The sequence below is a fragment of the Cryptomeria japonica genome, chromosome 11 (assembly GCF_030272615.1).
Source record: "Cryptomeria japonica chromosome 11, Sugi_1.0, whole genome shotgun sequence".
Lineage (NCBI taxonomy): Eukaryota > Viridiplantae > Streptophyta > Pinopsida > Cupressales > Cupressaceae > Cryptomeria > Cryptomeria japonica.
In genome coordinates, this window is record NC_081415.1 from 249,983,551 (window position 1) to 249,998,697 (window position 15,147).

Sequence of the window (15,147 nt, forward strand, 5' to 3'; positions counted from 1 at the left end):
AACTTTGGAAATACCAATAATATCAGTTTCTAAATGATATTCTATGGTATTGTTTTAGTATCTTGCCTGTTGGTTATTGCCGTACTTGTCCAGATTTCAATTTTGGTGGATATTAAATCTATTGTAATCATTTCAGATGTTAAAATTATAAATGTTTCATGCATGCTAAATGCATGAATAAGTTAGTCATTTGAAGTTTGTCATTTGAAGTCTACTTAAAAAAAGCCATCCTCAAACAGAATCAGTTTTTCAGATGTTAAAATTACAAATGTTAGTCATTTGAAGTCTACCTAAAAAAAGCCATCCTCAAAGAGAATCAATTTTTGAGATGTTAAAATTACAAATGTTAGTCATTTGAAGTCTACCTAAAAAAAGCCATCCTCAAACAGAATCAATTTTTCAGATGTTAAAATTACAAATGTTTCATGCATGCCAAATGCATAAATAAGCTACGTAGTCATTTGAAGTCTACCTGAAAAAAACCATCCTCAAATAGACAATCATTTTCTAGATCATTTTCTATGATATTGTTTCTAGTGATCTTGTTTGTTGGTAACCATGTATGTAAAATGCATAAATAAGTTATGCAAATTATTTGTTTAAAAAGAGATAGGTGCAAAACGCAAGGGACAGAGAAATCCGTCAGAAGTTGTAGACATGCAAACTGTAAAAATAAAATAAAAAGGGTAACACACCATTGGTGCACACAAGCCCTTTATTACACAGAGATAACAAAGTCCACATACACACAAAATGTGGAAGCATAGTCAAGGTGCAGCTCATAATGCTAATAAAAGAATAGAATAAAATAATTTCAGTGTATGCACAAAATGGAAGTATAATCAAGGTACAACTCATAATGCTTCAAAACAAAAGAAATAGAGTAAAATAATTTCAATGTATCCACAAAATGTATTTGGCGAAAAGGCTATGTTGGGAATGCAGCAGTCAATCCAAATGCACACAAAGATACCTAATCTTTGAATTTTGAAGCATGAATTATATTGAGGGTTTGGAGAATGTATAAGAATCAATTAGAATGACGATGACATGCCAATGATTTAAGCACCGAGCAACATTGAAAACACAAAAGAATAAAAAACTACTTCAAGTCATGCAAAAAGAGCATTGCAAAATAGAAAACCCAATAGATTTAAGAAAATACAAAGACCAATATAAAAACCCAATACATTTATAAGAACATGAAAGCCCATATACAAGAAACATGAAATCCACCGTGCATGGATGATAGAACCTCAACAACATGGTGACCAAGATACTGTTAAAATAGTCAAGCAGAGTCGATCACCTCTGTCTCTGCCCTGTTCAGAGAAAAATATTATATATAAAATATTATATAGTTGATATATAATGCCTTGGAGTGTTAAACTAATTAATTGTTAGATACTAAGAAGAGGATACCAAATTTCATGCTTCAAACGGAAAGTGATGTAGAGGATACCAAATTTCATGCTACCATATTCATTAAATAGTATGATATTGTGATAGATAATACTTGCTTATGTTGATGATATGATTTTGATGATGTGAGTAAAGGATGCATGTTTGTAAGATGAATCTAAGTGAATTAAATTTTTATGCAAATGTTTATGTATGCAACTAGCTGAATGCATTTAACTGGATGAACAAATGTTTATACAAATGTTATGTATATTTCTTAAATCAATGCACTTAATAATAAATGTACTTTAATGATTAAATGAATGCCCTTAAATGATAATGAATAACTGAACCTTAATGCAATTAAAGAATAATGAATGCATCGTAATGAATCTAGATGAAACTAAATGGGTTAAAATGCACCTACTAAATGAACTAAATGAAACTCTAATGATAATGAAATAAATGTATATTTGATGATTAAAGGAATGCACTAAGTAAATGTACATTAATGACTAATATGTAATCTAGAATGAAGATAGATGAATGAAATGATTTGAAAGGTATTTAAATGAAGTTAAATGCACTTAATGCAACTAAATGAAATGGCGAAACGCAAGTAAATGATAATGAATGCACTTGATGTTTTTAAATGCACTAATGTGATGAATAGATTAATGAACTTAAATGAATATCTAAATGAATCTAAATGCAAGTAAATGATAATGAACTAAATGCATTTTTTTGCAACTAAATGATAATGCCATGCTTTTATGATATATGAATGCAAGTTGGTGAGAATTTGCAGATGAATGAAAAATGAGAGATGATGTATCAGAGAACTCCGTCATGATTTGTACCCAAGACAAAACTTATATTAGGTGCTTTCTCATAGAAGCCTGAATTACTTGCATGCAAACAATAGATATGAATAATGAATGAGCAAATGGATGGGTGAGATGCAACAGAATGCATTATAAACAGATCAGATGAAATGACGATCCATAGAGTATTCATAGTGTTTTATTTTCCTCATCGAGCATGGTAGTATCATTCTTGGCCGAGGTAGCAGGAACCAAGTTTGAGCATTTCACCTATAAGCAAGCATCATAGACAAGGAAAAGTTACCCTCCATTTTGGTTTATGCGCAAATGGTTGAGGTATACGATGTAGTCAATAAGAATAGTAATCCATGAGTTTATTTTTGCATATGATCATGTAGCTTAGTGAACTTCCCACGTAGAGACCATTAGTACATGCCCCAGAACTTCATTGGATCAATCTGCAAACAGCAAACAAAAAAGATATTAGGAACCATCTCGACTACTCTAATCACTTGTGGATATACTGGAGTAACATAGGAACCCGATATGAATAAATAAATAACAAACCGACCAAGTACTTATCACCTTAAACAAAATTTTCTTGTCAAAGAAAATGGTACCATGTCTTGTCTGTGAGGAAGGATGCATCCTTGTGAAGACAATTGTGTGTAGATGTTTTGATGGGTTGGTTGATTTGATAAGTGGTATTTGTTTGAGTAACTCGAAATGTTTGTTGGGTGTCTGTTTGATGTGTATGTACAAAGAATATTATATGCGTTGCAATGTTTTTGATTTATTTTTTGATGTTTTTGGTATTGTTTCCAGCCAACTTTGAATAAGGAACTCAATGAATCACAAGTAATGTAGAATCCACTTCCATCAATAGGTTAAGAGAATTGCTCCTAGTTTAGACACTATGAAAGCGGGATGCAGGACACATGAAGTACTAACCCAGATGATAGATCAATGACAAGCCATGGTTTGAATGATAGATGAATGGATGAAATGGATGTGATCGCAACAATTTTGGAAGAAAATGGAGCCATAGCCTTTACGAGTGGTGCTTGTCTGCCAGGTTTTCACCATCGCACTTACCCAAGGTTCCATTGTAGTGGTTTTCACGGTTGGATGTATGGCTTTTCTTTACTATTTGCTTGATTTTTTTTGTATTTTCTTTAGGACATTTTTCTGAATGTTTTTGATATTTTTTGATATATAGGAGGAGCCTGATGCTCTACACAACTTATGTATGAAACCATTTGAGGTGCACGTTGTTGATTGGATTTGCTAGCGGTTCTCCTTTTGAAGTTGCCAACTCATATGCCCTAGACGCAAATACAGCAATGATAACATATGGACCCAGCCAATTGGATTAAAACTTGCCTTGATGTTCTTTGTTTGGTTGGTTATGAGGATTCTCCCTGCGAACAAGATCACCTACCTCAAATGTACAAAGTTTAACCTGATGATTGTAGCTTTTGCTCATTCATTGCTGATAAGCTTTTAAGTGGTTGTATGCAGCTTGTCGTCTTTCATCAAGCAGTTCGAAGTCTTGGAGACGAGAGACTCGGTATGCTTCATCATCTATGAGATTGTGCAAGGAAACTCGTAGAGATGGTATCTCAACCTCAATAGGCGAAATGGCTTCTGCTCCATAAACTAGTTGACCATTGCCTTGTGCTAATAGGGGGTGGAAAAACGGCGTTGGATGTGAAACTTCTCACAGAGTTCACGGACATCCTGATTTTTGAAAGGAAGCCCATTATCTGTGATGATGGACATGGGTACACCATACCGGCAGATGATGTAATTAAGGATGAATGAGGCGATATGCTTGTCGATGACTTGGGTAAGTGGAATGGCTTCGATCCACTTTGTGAAGTATTCGGTGGCGGTAATGATAAATTTATGGTCGTTGGATGAAGATGGGTGGATTTTACCCACAATGTCAATTCCCCATTGACAAAAGGGCCACGGTGTTGTGATTGGTTGTAATTCTTGTGCTAGTGCATGTATCAAGTCTCTGTGAACTTGGCACTTCTTGCATTTTATGACAAAATAATAGGAGTTGTTTTCCATGGAGGGTCAATAGTATCCAGTGCGCATGATTTTCTTGGCTAGCGAAGGACCGCTTGAGTGAGTCCCACAGATTCCTTCATGTACCTCTTCCAAGGCCTTTGTTATCTCATCTTGTTCCAGACATCGAAGGAGAGTACCATCAAGACTTCGCATGTATATGGTGTCGACAATGATGGTGTATCGAGCGGTTTGGCGGATAAAGGTTTTTTTGTTGGTTATTGGATTGGTTGGGAGGAAGTGTGTGATCACGGAGGTAAGTGAAGAACTCACCATACCATGAGGATTCGAAACCGACTAGGCGACATATCATTTCAGTTTCGGGGATATCGTACGCAGGGATCCAAAACTGTACTACCAAGAACTCGTAGCTTGTTGAATTTTGTGGAAGATCCATGAGAGATGCAATTGTAGCCATTGCATCGATAGCACAAATCTGATCTCTAAGCACTTGCTCAAATGTGATAGTTGTAAATGATTCTTTGTAACTATCCACCATCCTTTTATATGGGATGAGCTTATCATCCTTAGTTTGGTACTCATCGATGACTTGTCAGATGACTAGTTGAGAATATCCATATACCTATAGCTCTTTTATATGCCATTGTATAGCCAATCTGGGCCTTGTGATCAAGGCCTCATATTTTGCTATATTATTGGTGCATGGGAAAGTGAGCCTGTATGATTTTGAGATGTTGTCACCTTGAGGTGTGATAAAACGAATACCTTCCCCCGAGCCATGTCTAGTGTATGAGTCATCAAAACATAGCTTCCAAGGTTGTGTAGTTGTGATCACAAATATCTCTTCTTCTCAAAAGTTGGAAACAAGAGGATGGTCACCTGCGAGGGGTGCATCAGCCAACTGATCTGAAATACCTTTCCCTTTGATAGCCTTGTGGTCTACATACTCTATATCAAACTCACTCAAGATCATAACCCATTTGGCCAAGTGGCATGTTAATGTTGCCTTGTTGAGTAGGTATTTGAGTGGATCTATTTTGGCAATGAGTTGTACCTTGTGCATTAACATGTACTGCCTCAATTTGGTGGTTGTCAAGATAACTACTAGGCAAACTCGCTCAATAGGTGTATAATTGAGTTCATAGCCTACCAAAGTGGGAGAGATATAGTATACAACACATTCTTTTCCTTCTACATTGTGTTGTGCTAGCGGTACTCCTAATGTCGTTGTAGATAGGAATTTGGAAACCATGAAAGCAATATAAACATTAGCCTAGCTCAATCACGAAAACTAAATTGCAGTGATAACAATCCTAAAAACATTCAATAGAGATACATGAAAAACAAGACATTCAATTCAAATGCAAACCATCGCAAACGCGAATGTCTCTTCAAGAATTCTCCATTGTCCTTCTTTCTCCTTCAAATTGCTTTGTTTTGTGGATCTCACCTACAAGTGCCTAAGCATAATATGAAAGCAAGATTGACAAGACAACATAAAGATACTAGAAGCGTGATTGATTTGGCCCTTTTGATTGAAGAAATTCATCCAATTTATAGATAAATTAGAAAAAGACAAGATTAGCGTGAAATTGATATTAGGGGCAATTAATTTCAAAAATGCCACAATTGAGTTGAAGGAAGAAAGTTATGACACCCTCTATGTCATAAATTATGACATATTGCCAATGCAAAGGTTAGAGGACTAAAATCCTATGACATCTTGCTATGCCAATAGTATGACGCATGAGAAAGCACAAAAATAGGGAAAGACTAGAGAGGAAATGATTAGGTGGAAATTGAAATTAGGAAATTAGAAAATGAGGTAGAAATTAGGAAATTAGAAATTGATGAAATTAGAAAATTAGAAATTGATGAAATTAGAGAATTAGGTGAATTAATTAATAATTTTTCACTCATTAATTAATTCACAAAAAGAGAGGGAATTAATTAGCCAATTAAATAAATATTTAATTGTAACAAGAAGACTTAGGAAAAATAAATAAATTATTTATCCTAGAGGTAAAATGACAAACAAGATTAAATGAATAAATCATAAAACCTTAGAAGATGAATTAGAAATGCAAGGACGACAATCAGGTCTTGAGAAAAGATAATTGATGTAGGGTCGATTTGATCATGATTCTGACTTGATAAATGACCAATGCTGATAAACGATTTGATTGATAAAATATTGAGATTGGTTGACAAATTGACCAATATTGATAAAGACTAATTGATCCAATATTGATAAAGAGACCAAATTGATAGGCGCCAATTGACGAGGAACAATGACTAATTGATCCAAATTGACATGATTGAGAAGGACAACGATCGATGACAAATCGATCGCAAAACGACAAGATTGAAAATGACAACAATCGATGACAAGATTGAAAATGACAACGATCGATGACAAATCGATCGCAAGATGACAAGATTGACAAAAGGACAAACCCTAATTCGAAAGCAATAAAAATGAGGAATGCAGAAGAAGGACTCAATGCTCGCAAATGATAAAGACCAAGTTTGCGACATAGAATAAATGTTAATGCGACGCAAAAACCCTAAAATAAGGCAATGCGCAAATGTTAAAGTATGACTCCGCAAGCGTTAACCATTTTTAGATGTCTACATTTTGCCCCTCTTTGAGACAATGCGATTTCAAGCATTATTTCAAAGAACAATAATGAAAATGCCCCAGACAATGACAATGACATATGCATGCCCCCTCGAGGAATTGGTTGAAAACATCCAGAAAAGAGGCCAATTGATCGATAAGAATGATAGAAAATGATAGGATCAAATGGATTGAAAATCAAGGATCGGATACACAAATGACAAGCAGTGGAAGGTGCAAAAGACCGCGACCAGCATAAGATGGAGAGGGTGCACGTCCATCTAGGTACTGACAAAGAGCTATATAGGAGACAAAGAGAAAAGAGCTCATTTGCACTAGCCAAAGTGGAAGACTTGTTGCTCTGGAAAAGGACCCTTGCATAGAGATGGTGAACATTCCAATGGCAGATCACCTCGGAGAATGTGTACGCACCTACAGACGACCGGACGACGCGGGAGCAGCGGTATGTATCTCAAAAACCCATATTGTCAATTTCATGAATTTTGCTTGCTTGTGGGACATTGCGGGGCCCACAGGGAATGAAAAAAAAGACTTATGCGCCTGTGTGGGCGCATTCTGCGCTTGTGTAGGATGTTATGCACCTGTGTAGGGTACACAGGTGTAGCTTGATGCTGCATAGGCGTAGGACAGGGTACACACGCGCAGTTGTGCACTTAGGACCCTAATTTGACCAAAAACAGCACGCGGATGATCCCGAAAAGGGGGATAAGGGTAGGATAGGTCAAAATAGATAAGAAACACCCTGATTTGTGGATGAAACGAGCAAATGCAGCCCTTAGGATCAAACCCTAAAACTGACAAAGTGTGCCCCAATTGTGATGCAGAGTCGACAGTATCCACTGATTATGCGAGAGAACAGACCTGACTGCTTCATGTTGTGACATAGACTCAGGAGCACAGACAGAGATACATTAGCAGGACTTGGATTATACTATATCACATTCATGCCCGAGATTAGGGCAAACACAGGACTGCTGACCGCATTGGCAGAGTGATGGCATTCAGAAACCTCCTCATTCCATCTGCCGACAGGAGAGGCAACGGTGACACTAGAGGATGTATGGCGTATCCTCTGCATTCCGATTCATGGGGAGATGATAGAGTATGACCCAGCGACAGGGAGAGATGCTTTGTGCAGATTATTTGAGTGTGACACAGATGATCTGGATATCATAGAGAGGGAGATTGGCTGGGAGACCATAGCAACAGAGTATGATCAGCGATATGTAGTGATAGCTATGGTTATAGCATGCCTATTAGCTGGAGACAGACGAGGACATGGATTCCCAATTGGATGGGGAAGAGTGCTAGAGCAGATGGTGACAGAGGGGACTGTATACGCATGGGGACCATGTGTGCTTGCCATGCTATATTTTCAGTTCCATCAGATAGCATATCAGGGAGTGCAGACTTTAAGCTGTGGGGTCACACTGTCACAGGTATGGGCATTTGAGCACATAGCCATATGTCGACCGATTGCAGAGAGACAGGTAGTACCACATCGACCATATGTGTACTGCTATGGGGGTACGCTGAGACAGGGTCCTTTCGGATACATATTGTACTAGCGACATGAGCTAGACATTGAGAGAGTTCACATGGAGGCCATATTTTGATTGCCCTGGATGGTCAGATGATAGTGATGAGCTACTATATTGCAGACAGGAGAGATATCTGATTGGGCGACCAGTGAATCGCCAGAGAGTGATTGAGATGTATCTGCCAGAGAGATTCAGACGATAGTTTGGAGAGAGACAGGATGTATCGAGAGGGACTGCACACTTTGCCCGATCTTACAAAGAGACGAGTCAGTGGGGGAGGATGATTTAGCCACACATAGCATATGCCGACTTCACACAGCTACAACAGAGACAGTGGGATTGGAGATTAGATGTGGAGGATGTCGGGACGACAGAGGAGTATGAGCGATGGTTTGCACGACGACGGCCTGTGCCATTGACAGATCCTAATATTCTGGTACCTAGGAGACAGGAGGACTTCCCACTTGCTGGAGAGGAGGAGGGAGATGATGAGGACAGAGATGAGGACGAGGGAGATGACGAGGACGGAGGGGATGATGAGGAGGATGATGAGAACGGAGGGGATGATGAGGAGGATGACGAGGATGACGAGGATGAGCCAGATTCAACCGATCAGGAGTCATTGCAGGATATACCCATAGAGCCGGAGATAGCTAGCATAGAGGAAATGTTGATATGTAGGGCCACCATAGCGAGTCAGCATGATCACATTATGACATTAGAGAGATAGAATGCTATCTTGAGGATAGAGCAGGATCAATTCAGAGCAGATATAGCCAAACTGACAGTGGCTCGAGATACAGCAATAGCGCAGGCACAGCAAGCAGAGCAGAGAGTGACTGAGTATATTGGGTCGATTAGGGATGTCAGTGCACATGAGATGGCACAGATCTGCGCCTGTGTCAAGGGACGTGCGCCTATGTCAAGGCATTCTGCGCTTGTGTCAAAGGGATCTACGCCTGTGTCAAGGGTTCTGCGCCTGTGTCAAGACATTCTGCACCTGTGTAAAGCCAAAAACAGAGGTGAAAATCAGTGTTTTTACTTGCAAATTACTTTGTTTTGCATTCTGTTCTTATATTCTGGTTTTTTTGGTATTGATTCTCTGTGCAGCACCTTGGCATTACATGTGACAAAGACTAAGAATGAAACTACTAACAAATCTTATGCAGGATGCGGTCAAAGACTTTTGTTAAAAACATTTTGCATGTGATTTTTAAAGTAGTTGCACATTTAGTTTCCTAAAGGTTAATGAACACCATGCATGTTTTGATTGCTTTTAGTTTGATTGCGTGTTTTAACCCTTAGAATTGGGCCTGCCTCCCGATTTGCCTGGCACATCGCACAAGCATTAGAGAGAGAGAACGACCCTAAGTGGTGACGGGCTAAAACCAAGCTCTTCCAAACCACTCTAAATAACTGTGGATGCAACAAAAGTTGTAGACAACGGGTGTTGGAATGGTATTGTGATGATTTATTCGTCGGATCAATACCCACCCAAACAAATGCCTTTACTAGAAACTCTTGTTTAGATGCCAAAAACCTTCTATCTGTTGTGATACGCACATGCCGAAGACACCTCTCATGTACTCCTTAGTTAGAGATAGCAAGTTCTTGGGAAGTGATGTTGATGCCCCTTGAACTTGATGCTTGGTATGCCCGAGAAGTGAGTGCACTGTAAGGGGGAGCCAGTGCTACCAAGCGTCTAGCTATCCGGCTAAGTGTTGTATTTCGGGTAGAGGATTCAATAGATATTGCCCTTGCCAACCATAGGACTTGTTGTAAATGTGCTTGAAAGTCAAACAAACATTTTGTCTTCTATGATTGTCAAAGGTTAAATCAAAAAAACAAGTCTTCAAAAAGTGCTCATAATCAACTTGGATTTTAGGAATCAACAACATTCAACTCAAAACACAATCCAAACAAAGGTCCAAGTTTGTCTAAGTATTCATCCAACATTTAAACATGGTCGTCAACACATTAAATGTCTTTGTTTCAAAACTCATGTCACTTTAGGCTAGGTCTTGCATAGTCCCACTTAGGTCCTAGGGCATATTGTCATCTCCTTTCATTTTAGTCCTTTTCATTGCAAAGCATCCTCATTTTGCACTTAGGTCCAAGATCATTTTCCCTAGGTTTGCATTTTATTGTCATATTCAAGTCATACTTCCATTTAGGTTGCATAGGTTGCATTTCTTATATTCCAAGTCATTGGTTTTCATATATCCTTATCATTGCATTGTCATATCATATCCTTCGATCATTTTCATATCATATCCTAAGTCATTGTCATAATCATTGTTTTCTTGTGTGTAGTCTCAAAAACTAGGTTTTGTCATACTTGAGTAATCCAAATCTTTGAATAAACCCTAAGTCATTGCTAGGAAGTCTAGACCTTATCAAACTTTTGTCTTTTTGTCATCCATGTCATTTGGTCAAACCTAGCTTAGTATCCAAGGATATAGGGGAGACATTGTCATTTTGTCCTTTTGTCACTTGGTCCTTTTGTCCTTTGAGGTTTAGACGTCATTTCAATTTCCTAAGGGTCTCTTTCTTAGATTTGCATTCCAAAAAGTTTGTCAAAATCTTGAAAAACAACAAAAACATAGGTTGCATTCTTGCCATAGATTGCATTTTCATCTATTTAGTTTGCATATCATACATCATCCTTTAAAAGTTCCATTTGCATAGTGACATGCCTGTTGAAACAAGGTCAAAATCTAAGAAGATGGGCGAACCAACATATCAACCCATTGACGACATATCAAACTCACAATTGCAACCTAGTCAATCATTACAAATTGAAGGTTCGTCAAACACATCGTTACCACCATATGGAATGGTTCAACTTGGACCACCTCCATTATATGAACCGGTGTTTGTACCCATGAAACTAGGATATGGGAGTGTTCCACCAACACCAAGAGGAAATACACCTTTTGATTGGAATCAACCAAACCTGCAACATGAAATTCAAACATTACATGAGGAACAAACTCTTTCACAAGGATTTGGTTCACATCAAGGCATTCAACAAGAAAAAAATCTGAATATTTTACCAGATTCTTCATCAGATTCTGATGCTTCCAAGGATGTTGATATGTTCCTTAAAGATTTGAAGTTGACAAAAAAGATGGATAAATTCTTGAACAAGGTCTTTAAGATGTTCCCACAAAAATACCTTGACATGATGAGTAATGTGACCTCCTCAAGTGAGCAAATCAATGTGCAAAAACAACAAGGCAGTGAATTGTTAAGTTTCTCTCCCCATCCAAACGAAGAAAATGTGCAACAAGAAACTCAACACACCTTGATGAGTAAACGTGTTTCAAAAACATTGACAGTGACTATTCCTCAAAAGTCACCATTCGAAACAATAAACAATCTGTTATTTAATACAACACCTGTAACACAAGATCAAATGATGGCCACTCAAATATTGACAGTTGTCCCTCAACAAGAAATGGCTCCTCGCATGCATAAAATTGGATCAAAATCTAAGACGCAAGAAAGCTTTACGACTGGAATGCCCGATCTCACCAATGTCCAAAACAATTCCACAATGCAACAAAGTTCCTATGTCCCATTAAGTTCAATATATTTGCCAAATCCTCAAGTACCTGTTATGCAAAATATTGTGACAGATCCTTCGATAATGGCAACACAAAGAGCTACAAATAGTGGTGTGCACCAACAACAAATGTTGCAACAATTGAGGAATGCACAAAAGGCACACTCGAATGCGCAAACAATTAATGCACAACAACAACAATATCGCATTCAACAACAAGTTGCAGCATCTTCTGCACCCTTACAAGTTAATTCAAACTTGCAAACACCACAGTGGACTGGACAAACAACACAGCAAGTTAATGCAAGTACCATACCCCATCTACAGGAGAAACAACAAAAACCTCCCAAACAAAGTTTTTTGCAAATGATGGGATTTACATCACGTCAACAACAATTGGCACAAAGTCAACAAATTCCGATTCGTCAGCATCAACAACAACATGTGCCTCCATATGTGCCAGGTAAAACAAGTTATCATACTTCACAACCACAATTGATGTCTGTGCAATATCAACAACACCCTCAATTGCAATATCAACCTAGGCTACAAACGATGATTCCACCACAAGAAGCATAGCAACAAGGTCAATATCAAGGCATGACACAACCACAGCAACAAGAGTTGTACCAAGAACATTATATGCCAGAGACACCAAAGACAGCAATTTCTGAGCATCAACAGCCAATGGAGAACACGATGTATCGACAAAGAGTACCCACCAGGATCAATGATGAACTTCCAAAATCTTCACTACCTAACGCATTTGCACAACAGCTTGAGAAGTTGCAACGACAAGTCGACGCATTGGAAACTAAAGGAACAAAGAAATTGTACACAGATCAAGATTTATGTCCTAATCCATTTGACAAGAGCTTGTACATGCCTCCCTTCCCTAACCATTTTGAGGCACCTAATTTTGAGAAATATAAAGGAATGGCAATCCAAAAGACCACATTCGAGCATTTTTCGCAGCATGTACTGAAGTGAGTTATGAGGAAACATATTTAATGCACTTATTTGCACAAAGTCTCACAGGACAAGCCATGGATTGGTATTCGCATTTGCCAGGGAATATAAAGACTTGGTCAGAATTGGCTCAAAAGTTTATATCTCACTTCGCATTCAATATCGACAATGAAGTGACTATGTCAGATTTATGCAACACCAAGCAAAAGCAAGGTGAACCATTAGTGATTTTCTTGCAACGATGGCGAAGCTTGTATAGTCGTTCTTCCCTAGATATACCTGAAGAACAACAAGTGAATTTATTTATTCAAAATTTGGTCCCAGAAATGATGTATGAACTTAAATTGAAAAGTCCCAGTACCATTGAGAAACTCATTAAGAAAGGGATGAACATTGAAACTGCTCTTGTAGCTAAGGGAATCATTAAGCTTAACAAAGACAGTGACAACACAAACAATTCAGGGGACAGAAATAGATTTTGGTACAAAAACAAGAATGTCACTAATGATGGAGTTGTTGACGCAAGAGCAGTAAATGCAAATCAACCCACGTTCACAATAAAGAAATTGAGTGCTCCTAATATGTCAACTATGGAACAAAATCAAACACCAGCGAGAAATGTTACTCAACAACCGCCATATCAACAATATACTCAACAATATAATCAACAACAAGGTCAGCAACAAAACCAGCAACGGAAACCTTTCCGATCAAGGGATGGGCCTCCTCGACAGTTTACACCATTAGGAGAGCCTATTGAGTCAGTAATGAAACAATTAATACAAGCAAAGTTTATCAAGTTACCAGATATCAAGGCAGAACTATTGGTAAAGCCGCATTGGTGGAATGATAATGCATATTGTGAATACCATCGGTCGAAAGGACATAAAACTGCATCATGTTTTCAATTGAAACATATGATTCAAGACTTGTTAGATCAAGGAGTAATTGAGATAGATCCGCCCAACGCGACCTCTAACACTGATCATACGATTTTCAAAACTCCTTTGCTTGATCATGACAAGGGTAAAGCATCTTCTTCAAACTCTACCCAAACAGCAAATTATGCAAATACTGGTTATAACAATGTCATCAATTGTTTTCGAGCGTCAAATGAGTATGTTTCCACCCTAAGAATAAAGGGACAAGATCCTTCTTGCGCAGTCACCACTCGTCGATCCAAAATAGTCCTGAAAGGAGCTCCTGCAGTTCCTCCCAAATCAACTCCTGCGAGTCAGTATAATCTCCTCAATCATCTAGGAAAGACACCTGCACAAATATCAATCCTTGAGTTGTTGAAAATGTCCCCTATGCATCGCGCAGTCCTAGATAAAGCTTTAATTGAGTCCACTATCTCGACAGACATTGATGTTGGCCAGTTTCAAGCCCGAATTGGACATCTAGCTGTTTCCCAACACGTTGCCTTTTCTGATAACGATATTTCACCTGATAAGCTCCCTCATAATGATCCTTTACATCTTAAAGTCTTTGTCCATAATTGCAAGATCCGACGAGTCTTGATAGATGGCGAAGCAGGTCTTAACATTTGTACCTTAAGGGTAGTCATTGGCCTTGGTTATACAGAAAATGACATTGATTCTTCCAAAAGAATTACAATCAAAGCATATGATGATGTTGAGCGTCCATCTAAAGGGGTCATTTCATTCCCTATCAAAGTTGGTCCAATGACAGAAAACACTTTCCTGCAGGTCTTAGACCTTGATTTTCCTTACAATATGATTCTTGGCCGATCGTGGATCTATGCAATGAAAGCAGTTCCATCTACTTATCATCAGTGTTTAAAATATCCTTACAATGGGACTGAGATAACAATTCCAGGAGATCGTAATCCATTTCAATTTTGTGCTAATTTAAAGGATTCTCCTAAGCAACAAGTCCCAATCAATAGGGAGGCCCACCCACATAATTATGTGGATCCTAATGAATTGTTAGATGCTGTCAAAGGAAAATTGAAGATACAGGACCAAGGATGCGAAGAGTATTCAATGGCTCAAACATTCCTCATTGGGAATTTACCAATATCTCCAAAATCACATGGCAAACCACATTTGTTGCAAAAGGAACCCAAGATAGTCATTCAATATCAGCCCCCCACTACATTTACCAGATGGGGTGAACTTGACAAGGAAACTTTAGATGATGATG

General features: G+C 38.3%; 1 long non-coding RNA gene across 3 annotated transcripts in view; it reads right to left on the reverse strand.

The window, feature by feature from the left end:
• Positions 1 to 1,014: 1,014 nt before the first annotated feature.
• LOC131069666 (uncharacterized) overlaps positions 1,015 to 15,147 on the reverse strand; it is a 33,595-nt gene continuing 19,462 nt past the window's right edge. For 2 of the 3 annotated variants that reach the window (XR_009359438.1, XR_009359437.1), the window contains exon 3: positions 1,015 to 1,322. This is a non-coding gene — a long non-coding RNA (uncharacterized LOC131069666). Of the gene's footprint in view, positions 1,323 to 2,467; positions 2,684 to 15,147 lie in introns of those variants that run through there. The other variant, XR_009359440.1, reaches the window with a different exon arrangement.